This window comes from Vidua macroura, chromosome 11 (assembly GCF_024509145.1).
Source record: "Vidua macroura isolate BioBank_ID:100142 chromosome 11, ASM2450914v1, whole genome shotgun sequence".
NCBI classification, from domain to species: Eukaryota; Metazoa; Chordata; class Aves; order Passeriformes; family Viduidae; genus Vidua; species Vidua macroura.
The window spans coordinates 19331515-19343374 of NC_071581.1; the positions used below are offsets into that span (position 1 = coordinate 19331515).

The 11860-nt window shown below is 39.8% G+C and overlaps 1 protein-coding gene across 4 annotated transcripts in view; it reads left to right on the forward strand.

The window, feature by feature from the left end:
• CDH13 (cadherin 13) overlaps positions 1-11860 on the forward strand; it is a 748238-nt gene that overhangs the window by 431454 nt on the left and 304924 nt on the right. Inside the window, exon 14 of one of the 4 annotated variants that reach the window (XR_008438903.1) lies at positions 5875-5926. The exons of the other annotated variants lie outside the window; for them this stretch is intronic. The gene's annotated coding sequence lies outside the window, so the exon portion shown is untranslated. The remainder of the gene's footprint in view (positions 1-5874; positions 5927-11860) is intronic. 4 annotated transcript variants of the gene reach the window in all.

Below are 11860 nucleotides of genomic sequence, written 5' to 3' on the forward strand. Positions count from 1 at the left end.
TATTTCTTTTTGTATTTGACATCTGGTGTGAGGATAGATAGCCCTCTGAAAGAGCTGCTCGTGGTAAAAGAGCCCTGCATGAATATCTTTCCTGTAGAAAACATCTTGGTATTATCATTTAAATGGTGCAATTATTATCTATACTTAGAATATGTGCCTCCTTCGTAAATCAGGAAAGAAGTCAGATGTGGCAGATTTCTGAAGTGTCTGAGCACACAAGTGAAGAGCCTGATTAAAACTGAAATGGATGCAAAACCCAGCAGTTCCTCCCGTTCTGGAGTATCCTACTGTGCTCACTATATTGAGGGATAATGGGATACAGACTGCACAGTTGCCCAGAAGCCCCTGGGAAGGCAGATATAGCAGGAACAAGAAAAATTTAGGAGTTCCTGGCAGCCAGAAGTAGAAAATATGAGATGCCAAAATATATGGGCAGATTTGCACAACAAAATGAGGTGGAATGAAAAGATGATGAACACAAAGTTGATTGGTAAAAGGAGCATCTTTGTGTATTTTGTATTTAACCTAATTACCACTGGGATTTACTGAGGTCAAGCTGGAATGGTGGAGAGTGGACAGGCAGAGGAGTTTCCAGAGTTACAATAGGTAATGGTGACAAATATTGGACAGAATATTGTCACTTGTCATTAAAGCAGACTGTGTTTGAGATGAGACTTCATGTGGTGGCATTTTGTCCTCTGTCAGCTTTTCCTTGCTATTACTGGAGACAAGACAGGACCAAATATTCAGACAGAATTCAGATTTTAGTAGTTCAGATTGAGGAAAAAAACATGAAAAAAAAAAAAAAGAAATCCTGGGTTCCTGGTCAGGGAGGGGAGCTAAAGCAATCAGTTCCTGGAGGAAGAGAAAATCTGTCAGGAGCATGTCTGGTGCTGCTCTGAGATTGTCCTGAGTGCTGCAGTGCCTCAGTCATCTCGTGTTTCCAAGTGACACAGCTAAAGCAGCTCTGCTCAGAATTCATGTAGAAAAGGGATCCTCACCACCACCAGAATTACAAACAGGTTTCCTCTGGAAGGCTCCTCAATGTTTTCAGTGAGAGAGCAGCTACAGCATCCCACAAGGATGAGGGATGGCAAGGCAAAACAAGCAAAAAATACATTTGTGCATGTTGCCATAACAAAATCAGCAACAAAATCTCCCCTAGGCCCTGTGGGATACTGAAAAAAACCCACTCTGGCTGGCAGAACTAAGCTTTAGATCTATTATTACAAATTATTTATATTATTATTAGTATTTAAAGGAGCATTTGAATTCTAGGCTTTTGATTTTATAATAACTATTTCACTTAATTGCATAATCATAGAATGGTAATTGCATTTCATATCTTCTTTTATATTCTGCCAACATAAAAGACCACGTTAGAGTCAAATGTGTGGAATGAAGGGAATAAAAGAACAACCAAAGGCACAATAGTCCTGTCACTAATATTTTACTTAATATTTTATACTATTATACTATATACTATTAAGTATATTATTTTAATATACTTAATATTTTACTTGTTATAAAAAGACTGGGACTCGAACACTTCATGTTGAAAAAAACCAATTTTTTGTCTTTTTTGACTATCAGCCATGGATTAGAAGCTGTTTTAGTTCACCTGGCCAGTGGACTACAAGGCTGCAAGTTGACTTGAGCTGAAATAAGGGAAGTGTTCCATCATTCTGAACACAAAGTGAGGTGCCAGACGAGGGGGAAAATGCCTCCTTAAAGAAATTAAATAAGCTGGAGGTCTCTACATTGCAATTAATTTGTTAAAGTCGGGGTGAAAGGCCTCAGGTGTGTTTGAAAAACAGAGACTCACACAGATGTCTGTGCTGCAATTGCAAAGAAGCCTTAGAGATACCCCTGAATTTAATTTCCTAGTAATTTCCACTAACTTTTCCTATTTAGTGCTGGCTGTCCCTCACTATATTGTTTTTTTTCTGATTTGAGGAATGCAACCACAAGGCCAATAGAGAAAATGCAGGTGGCTTTTTTTTATCCCTTGAAAATGATGTGTTTATTATTAAACCACTACCAAAAAAACAAAACAAAACAAAACAAAACAAAACAAAACAAAACAAACAAACAAACAAAAAACCAAACAAACAAACAAAAAAAAACCAACGAAAAACCAACCAAACAACAAAAGGTCAAAAAAACACCAAATTATATGAAAGTGGTAGGTTTGAATTTCCGTGGAGCTGGACAGGCAGAGTTAATCCTGCAGTGTTATCTCTCACCCAGCTCATTTTTCAAAGCAACAGCAGCCCCTGTATCTCTTGTTTACCCCGTGTTATTTGTGCAGGAACATCAAATGGCTGAAAAGTGAAACAAAGCACTCCTGAAAGGCACCAGAACAAGACAAATCAGAGCAGGTTTCAAATGGAACAGACCTTTAAGGTCACTGCTCTTTCCATTCCCTGTGCAGATTTGTTACCTGCACATTCCCACTTTTCAGCCTTTATTTTGAATTTCTTGGCTTAGTTTTAAGCAATCAGGTTGCTTTTTTGCTTCAGAGCTCAACAGTTTGGTTTTTCCAGTAGAATTTTTGGGTTTTCTCAAGAAAAAAAGGAAAAGGTTCATCCCTGTTCCATCCAATTCCAGAGGAAGGGTTCCCAATAGGTAAATTTGCTAAAACCAATACTTCTTGTTTGTTTCTTTGTTTTGTTGGTTGGGTTTGGTTGTTTTCTTTTTACATTTTAGGTTGTCTTAGCACCTTTTAATCTTCTATGGCAATTTTCTACTTTTCAGAGCAGTTTGTTTTTGAATAAGTTTTAAAAAAGATCAGTTTAATTAAAAAGACTAAGGAAGTCTGCAAGATTCCCATTTCTGAGAAGTGAAACATCCTTATTTTGGCTATAACTGCAAAAACTATTAAAATTTTGCTGTGAAAGGTGCTTTACTGAGGTAGATGGCTTTTTTTTTTTTTTTTTTTTTTTTCTCTAATCTGAGTTGCATTCTCATGCTAGAGCACAACCATGTAGGTACCTAAAATATCACCTAAATTTTGCTCTCCAAGTAATTGGAGATTTCTGATATTTAGTGAGTTCCAGTGATGTAAATCTCACCTCTTAAACCAAATAGCAGCACCAATATCCACTACCACTCACTGACTTTTTTACAGATGCTTTGGTCCACATTAATATTATAATTTTTGCAGCTAAATATCACTGAAATAGATGCTTTCTCAAGTGATGTATGAGAAAAACACCATTTTTATTTGTCATTAAAGATTTTGGTTGATTTCTATAGAAAGGATGGTTTGGGGGTTAAGGGGCTGCTTCAATTTGAGCCAGCTTTGACTTGAATCTCACTTTTAACACAGAGCTGTGTCCATTCTTCTGATTTCTGTGCAGGTTTTTCCAGTCCTGCAACATATTGTGCAGTTTGGGAGCCCACCTAAAGTTAATGGGGCTTGAAATGGCCCAGAAATCCATATGGATGTCCATAATTGGGGACAGGATGTTTGTACACCAGACAAGACAAATAGAAATGCCCCCAAATTACACATCAGCATATTGAAATGTGCTTAATAACATTCCATTTTATTGAGTCAATTAGGTGGGAAATGGCATTTTACACACATTTGAAACCGTCCAAACACGTTCCAGAAGTGAACAAACAGGGCAGTTTAGAAGATGTGTGGCTGGAATGCAGAAGGGAGCGACGTTAGCAGCAAATGCAGCTCCTTCCCCAAGAGCTGCAATATTATTGCTGATGGTCATTCTGGAGGCATGAAATGGACATTCAAAAATATTGGTTTGAGAGCCCATTTAGTGTTGGGAACTCAAGTGAACGCTTTTATGTTTTCATTTTCTCAACAGTACTTCACAGTAATTGTTGATACATAATATTTTGTATTTCTTTTCTGAACAACTTCTTAATGCCACATAAATATTGAATTTCAGATAGTTATCATCAGCATTGCTCTGGAGTGGCCTATGATTAAAAACTGGCACTGAATATATGACCAGTTGAAGTATTTTTTTCTGCCATTAATGGTCACTACACACTATGGGATGTTTATTTCTTTTCACTATGTCTGTCCTTGGATATTTTCCCTATGACTGTTTTTCTTCTTCCTTTCCTATTTTCCCCTCTACAACATCCAAATAACTCAATGTGAGCAGCTTTCTATTCAGATTTGGGCAGGATATTAAAGATTAGGAGGAGATTCGTGGTGCCTGAAGGTTTGATGATGTTGCCTTTGCTTCTGTAATACCCAGTGGATACTTACAAAGCCCTTTAAAGGGAAATTAATGTTTGGAGTATTTTAGATGAAGTCTTAAAGCCTCATTTTATTAATATCATTAATTGGGATAGGTCATTGGTTGGTGCTTTAGTAAGTGCCACATTTAGGAGCAGTTTTTCAAAAAATATTAAATGAGCAGGTTGATACCAACACAGCCAAACCCGGGCAATTTTCTAGTTTGGTTTTTCCTTTTCTGTGGCTTCTAAACATAATTCTTCACTCTAGTTTTTACTCTTACTCAACAAGAATTTCTTCAGATGATTAATTTAGGATTTCAAGCTGGGTTTAGTCTGTACCTACAGATCTGAATGTGTCTGGATTGTTCATGTTCTGCTTATTTAAAACTGATGGTAACCTGTGCTGTGCTGCTGTGGGAGATGAGCTCTGGCTGCCTGAGCAGCTTCCAGTCCTTTAAAAGGTTGGCTCCCTGCTACAGTTGATGCATTTCATTTTCAGCACCCGTATGAAAAAATCAGCAGACTTGCTCAGTGCTGCTATTTCAAAACTGTACTTACTCATTTCACTTGTTGAATATTTTCAACCATTCCATTCAATTTATCAGATTAGAGCATGGGAAAATATCCATGCAGGCTGCAGGCAGCCACCACTGCAATTGTTTCGTTTTGACAGAACTGAGAAATGAAGGCAGCATTTATTCCCTATTGCTTCAATGAAGGCAACACTGCTTTGACAAAGTATCCAACTGAAATTCACATCAATTTTAAAAAAATAATAATGGAGTACATCTCGGCTTTTCTACCCTAAAACTCCCCCTCTCCCAGTGAGATTCTTCATATCTCTGGAGAACAGGAATTGTATTAGAAGATGTTCTCTTATTTGATAAACCTAGGGAAGCACATGGCTCTGAGTTTCTAAGCATAGAGAGTCGGAATTTTGCTTCATCTGAGCAAATTTTCTTTCAGAAAATATTTATTTTATGCACTTCTTAGGAACAACTCATTACACAGGGAGTGTGTGTGAGTACCTGACAGGGAAGAGGGGATGCACAGACAAGGATTCAGCAGTGCCCTTGACAGGGTCAGAAAAGCACTTTGGCTTCCACCAGCCCTGCTTTGGATCTGCCACTGCAGTCTCCTAATAATAAATTGTCATAATAAATGATTATAATAATTATAATTAGCAGTGTGAGAGCCACTCTGGGAAATACCCTCTGCTGGTGTCACACAGGTGACATGACCTCAGCAGGGGGACTGTGTCCCCCTGTGCAAGCTGGGCAGTTGGGGTTGGCACATTTCCCCTCTGCCCCTCCAGTCTGGGCTGACTGCAGAGCACGTGGCAGAGTTTCAGCTCTCTCGGGGGTCTGGAGGTCGAGGTGACCCCGAGAATGTAAAATCCTTGCTTCCCAGCCCACATGGCTAAAGAAGAAGTCAGAATGTGTAGGGTTGCCTTCTCAAGGTCAAGGTTTATTTTCTCTCATCTCTAACATGCTTTCTCAAGGAGCTGAGCTCTGTCCAGCAGGTCAGTCTGTGGCAGACTCCCACCCCCTTGGGCTGGTGGTACCATTTTATACTAAAAACTACCTGTACTATGTTTACAATAATGCACCAATATCTATCCTTGATGTTGGACACTGTGTCTCTACCTTAAACCAACAGAAAAGTGTCACCATCACACCAAGACATGGAGGACAAGATGAAGGAGAAGAAGGTCAGAACACGCCCAAATCCCTCCATCTTGTCCCCTTGTACCCCTTCTTTTAAAACCCTAAAATTCTACTTTTTCACCCTGTGTTAGTTCACCTACCACACTACTCAAACCCTTGTGGCTTCTAATTCCTCATACAGAGTTGGCAGTTTTTTTCCATGGGCTAAAATTGAAGCCACAGGTGTTTTTGACTTTGTGCCAAGGTCTCTGAGACCCCTGCCAGGGTCTGGAGACAGCCAGGGCAGCCAGAGGGATGTCCTGGATTCCCACACAGCTCCTGCAGTTAAACACTGGCACTGATTTACGAGAGCCCACCAAAGCTCTGAGGGCAATTATGAGACTCTCGTTTCACACGGTGCTTCTCCCATCCTCCAAAACTTCCAAATAATTTCTCACATAAATGAGAAACAAATTGTGTGTGATGTTATAAGCTGCAAATTTTCAGGATAACCTAATTTACTTTTGGAGCCTTCATAAACTTTTCCCCAAGGTGTTGTGGCCAGTGAGATCACCACTTTGCTCTGGCTGATATTAACCCCAAATTTCTTAATTGCAGGAATGAAAACACAGGGTATCTGTCTGGGAATAGTCCTTCAAATTCAATGAGATTTTGGGGAAAATTTAGAATAATTTATAGACACATGGTGCAAACACTGTGAAACTTCTGCAGTTGAAACCTACCCATGACACATCAACCAGTCATGCACATGAAAATAATTTATATTTTTCAGAGTTCTACATCGAGGCTAAACTAATAACTATGCCTCTAATTAATGACCTTTCCTAGATGGTAAATCCAGGAAAGAAGTACCTGGATGTTAATTAGCTGCCTAATCAGAAACACAGTGCTGATCTCTTCTATCATTTTTGTTACCTCTTTAGCATTACTGAGGTTTCAATAAAGTCCATGATGTAATGTAGACTTTTAATTGTGCCAGATTAATGTAATATTTCTGATGAAAGGGTAATTGAAAGAAATGGAGCATGCATGAGCTGAACTCCAAACTCCAGCTGTGTTAACTCTCTTATTTTAATGGGAATTAAAGGATGAATGCATTTTGGGTAAAGCTCATTCCTGTACAGAGGGTCAGCAAGAAACTTAAATGCTTTTAATTTTTATGAGGTTTTAACTGCAGTGTAGAAGCAGAGTCTGTGAAATAGAGGGTGAGCTTGGTCTCATAAAGAGCACATTTTTCAAAGGCTTTTAATTACTCAGTTTAGACCTGTGTCTTTAAAATAAGCAGGGAATTGAGTCACTAATATGTAAATATGTTCAGAGAAAGCTCTGGCTGCAACAGGGAAGGCTGGGGAGCACCAAAGCATTTTCTGAAATCAGAAGTTCTGCAAACACCACTGCTAGCTGGCTGAAGGGAAGGGTTCTGCTGGAATATGAGCTCTTGGCAGCCTGGACCACAGGGAATGAATTTACATCCTACCAGTTGCTTCTTCCCTGGAATGCAGATCATTAAATCTTTGTCTTAAATTTTGTGCTTTTTTTTTTTCCCCCTCCATTTTCTTCTGTTGTGTGGATGAACATGAAGAGTAAACCTTGAGTTAGCCCAGTGTGACAGAGGCAGGGAGATGCCTCTGTAGTCATTGAAGAAGCCAACATTAGGAACTTGGGCTGAATTAGGTGAATTGCACCTTCTCAAACCAAATCAGCTTTTGAAACTCTAATTCAGGGCTTTCCTGTGGAGTTGGCCACCATCATCAACTCCAAGTACAGTCAGTAGACCTTGGTTGAGTAGGAAGAGGGGTTTATTCCATCTAATTTTCTATGTCATAAGTCTCCCTACCCTGAACTGTGCACTTAGACCTATATCCCCACAGTATAACTATTTTTATTAATGCTATTAAGTACATTAGATCCAGACAAACTCTCACAATGTTGGTCAGTTTTCTTAACCAGCAGAAGCAAATCTTCACTTCCAAGGCCAAAGCCCTGATGCCAACAGCCACCAGCTGCTTGTGAGAACGTGCTGTGCTTTTTTATCTGAGCCCATTGACCAGAAAATGTAAAAATTCAGAAACACACGGCAGTAACCCTGCCTTTTTCACTGCTATGGATCTTTAAAGCCTCTTCCAACCTTGTCATTCTATGAATTCTGTGCTAGCTCACTGTTATCTCAGAAGGAATGAGGCTGAGTGTGTCTCCCAAGTATCAAAGAGGTAGAAGAGCAGAGGAGAACTGTGAGATAAAATTGGTGAAGATCACATTAGAGACTGAAACGAGAGAGATTTCTGGAGAAATAAGTTCCCCACAGCTGTGCTCACTTAGTGCTGCTGTGCATCCCTGGATACCCAAAGGGAAAGGTGTAAGGGACAAAATAAGAGCAAAATTTCCCACCCCACGTTTGTGGCTTGAGTGCCTTGGGCAGCAAATCACTCCTTGTAGGTAATTTCTGTCAAATCACATCTAAAACAACACAGAGTGTGTAATAATTCCTAAGTGCTGAGGCCAGATATGGAGACAGAGCTGATAAAAAGAAAATAAAATAATTACTAGGCCTAATTATCATTAATGTGCAGATCTAAACCTGCCAGGCACAGGCTTACCAGAGAATTAAGTTCTTAAAAGAAATAGTTCTCATTGATCAGCAAATGTGCTCCCCACACATTATTTGCACGTTTTATGCTCACAGTATTCCTTAAATACTAATATATTTTATGAGCTATTGCCAGCTGCAAACTATAAATTGTCTGTGCTATAAAATACATAAGAATGGGTAAAAACAAAATTAAAAACCAATGCAACCCCATCAAAGAGAGTGGAAAAGTCACCAGGTGAGCTGGGGCTCAGATAAGAAGTAGACTCTAAAAATTTGGCTCTGTGTGAGCATTTCTGGAAATTTCATTTGTTTCTTCTTTATGGGGACAATAAATAAAAAGAAAAGCCAACAAGAAAACTACAATTCTTATACAGGAAACAACAATGAACACTAGAAATCCAGCTGGGAGAACAGAGAGATTTTAAATACGGACCAGAGGCTCAGAGCTCCCCAGTGAGTTTGTAACAGAGCAGTTGTGTTGGTTTCAATGGATTTCCTCACATTCAGGGTTGAGTTTTCCAGGCAATACTTTGGTTATCCTTGATTCCCGTAGATATTGTGTTAAGGGAGTTACTGGCCAGAATGTTTGTCCAATTAACACCTTACATGACCTTATCAGACTCTTTGTAGAAAGTAAATTTGTAATTTGCACTCAGTTATTAACCACAGAAACTAAAAGACTGATGCTCTCTAGGACAGAAGCAATTTCCAATCAATTTTGTGCGCAATAGAAAGAACCAAGATTGATTTGGTCTTGCATGTTCTTACTTACCAAAGGTGGTGGTCTACTGAAACTTCACAGACCATAATTTTGAGTGTTGAATCTGATTTCCAAAGTCAAAAACTACTCCTTTAATAATCCACCTGTGCAAAAGGGTCAATCACCAGTAATGGCTTCCAGGCAGTGTTTGGAATAATTCTTTTAACACAGCCTTGGCCAAGGCTTAGCTGAATTCAGAGTAGTCTTGGCACCCTCTGCCAACGCCAAGAGTTTGGTGGAAGTGCCAGCAGATGTTGGGACACAGCTTTCTGTGGAAGGGGTCCAGGTTTGTTTGAGCACTCCTCAGGGGAAGTTGTCACCACAGGCTGTGAATGAGAGGAAAAAGAAGGAATTTCCTGCAGGGAAAATCCAGGAATGTGCAGGGGGAAAGAGGCAGTGAAGGAGCCACAGCTACAGAGGTTTTGTCAAAGTGGCAGAGCAGGAAAATGCTCTGTAGAGCACAAGGCTGGCAGGAGACGAGCACACAGCTCAATTTGTCAAGGGCTCAGAAAAGATGCTGCAAACCTGCTAAGTGAGAGCCTGGGTAGGGGATTTAGCTGTTTGAATGGCTACAAAAAGCCCTTTGGGACAACCTGTGAGAGAGAATCCTCTAGATTGACATAACCTAAATATACAGACCTAGAAAGGAGATTCCATGACAAAAACCTCCTCTGGTTTGTTTGTGCTTTCAGGCTTGAACAAGAGGCAGGATGATGGTGTTGTCCTGAGCAATCAAAGAAGGGAGTGCTTTAGGGGGAAGATTTAAGAGCTGGGTTGTAGCTGTGCAGAGCTGTCAGGAAAACATCCAAAAGTTATCAGAGCTAGAGGCTGACATTTTAGACTAAATGGAAAAGTGGGAAAAGAGAGTAAGAGCTCTGAACTGTCAGCACAGATGTGATTGCTGAGCAGGAAAGGATGGTGGCACTGAGAAGGGGAAGAAACCAAAGTGGGGGGAAAAAAGGTTTCCTTAAAAAGATGAACTGGAGGAACAAGACCAAAGGACAGGCTGGAAAAGTGATTAGAGAAATCATGGTAAAATTATAGGAGGAGAAAGTCCCAGGAGCCAAGGGAACATCAGATTTTCAAGCATGTGATTAAATGGATCAAAGGCAATAAGGGCTGAAATTGAGAAGCAATTTCAGTGAAAGAAAATCTAGGCAGGGATTGTAGAGCTTTGAGGTGAAGGCAGTCAGGAATGGGGTGGTGCTTGCAGAGGCAGGTGGGGCAACAGGGTGGGTCAAGAATTCCTTGTGAGAGACAAACTGGCCTTCAATAGATACAAAAATAGCAAGGGAGAAAGAGTCATAATTAAAGATTAACTCAACTAGTTTTTGTACATCAGACAATGTGCATGAAAGGTAGTAACATTCATTATGTCTGTCAATAGAATGTAAAATATACAAGCTTTTCTTCAGGTGTGCACATAAATCACCAAATCCTGCCCTTTATTTACAGGCTGTTGGTGAAGCAGCTCAGTGGCTGCTCAAGTTGGTGGGGTATTCATAAATTTTGTGCTGACAGATTTCTCTGGTGACGTTTCAGCCTGTGGATTGCACAGAAACAGCTCCACAGCTCCTCCTCATTCATCATGTCCAAGTGCCTGTCCTTAGCAGGAAAACCCCCAAGGATGTCCCAAGGATTCAGAGCAGCTTCATCAATCCCAGAGCCAGTGTCAGTTCCTTTGAGCCAGGATTAAACAAATGCCCTTTAATGACACTAAGCTTCATTGGGATCTGGAAATGCTATTTTTCAGGTTGTCTGTGAGATCAGAGTCTCAAATTCTTTCTTTTCACTACCCAGGAGATCAAGTTGTTTACAAGAATTTAGTTCTAGCTGGCATCCCTAATCCAAATATATCCAGACTTTGGCAGTCATGACCACAAATCTCCTATATGTGAGTCTGATTCCTGATTTTGTGGCCAGATCTTTTCTTTCAGCAGCAGGCTAAAAATCCATATGCCAAGCAATTCCAGATTTTGTCCTATTTGGAAATCTCAGTTCAACTTCTCACTTCAGTGAGCCCCATCCATCAGCACCTCTATGGATTTCTTACACTTGATTTGCTTTATTTACCTTTGTTTACCAGAACTGAAGTGCTGCAGGGAAGGGCCAGGCAGCTGTTGGCATCCAGGTGCCTGCATTGCTGCAGAATTCAATACTGACATCAGTTCAAATGATAACAAGAAAGAAACAGATAAAACAAAACAGCCTTATCAATAATTATATTACATTTGATTTGCCCTAAAAGGCAAACAGATCATTAAAAATTTTTAAAGGCCACAAACCAGCATCTAACATTGACCATTACATTTCTGTGGTGGAGACAAAACTGTCAATATTGCAATATTACAATATTTTAAGTGTACAGATACAATAAATATTTGACAAACATTTGCTGACTGAGTTTTGATGTGTCTTTCCCTTGGTTTTATAGGCTCAGTGTGAGCTACAGCTAATGCTAGATTTGCTCCTGAACTCTCCTTTCTGAATTTCTTTACTGCCTTGGTATTATCAGGGTGTCCATCTAAAACAGAATTCAAGTGCCACATTCACTTTATTTAATAGAAACTCTACAAAAATGTCTTATATTTCTGCAGAAACATCAATGTGATACACCAGGCCTTTTAT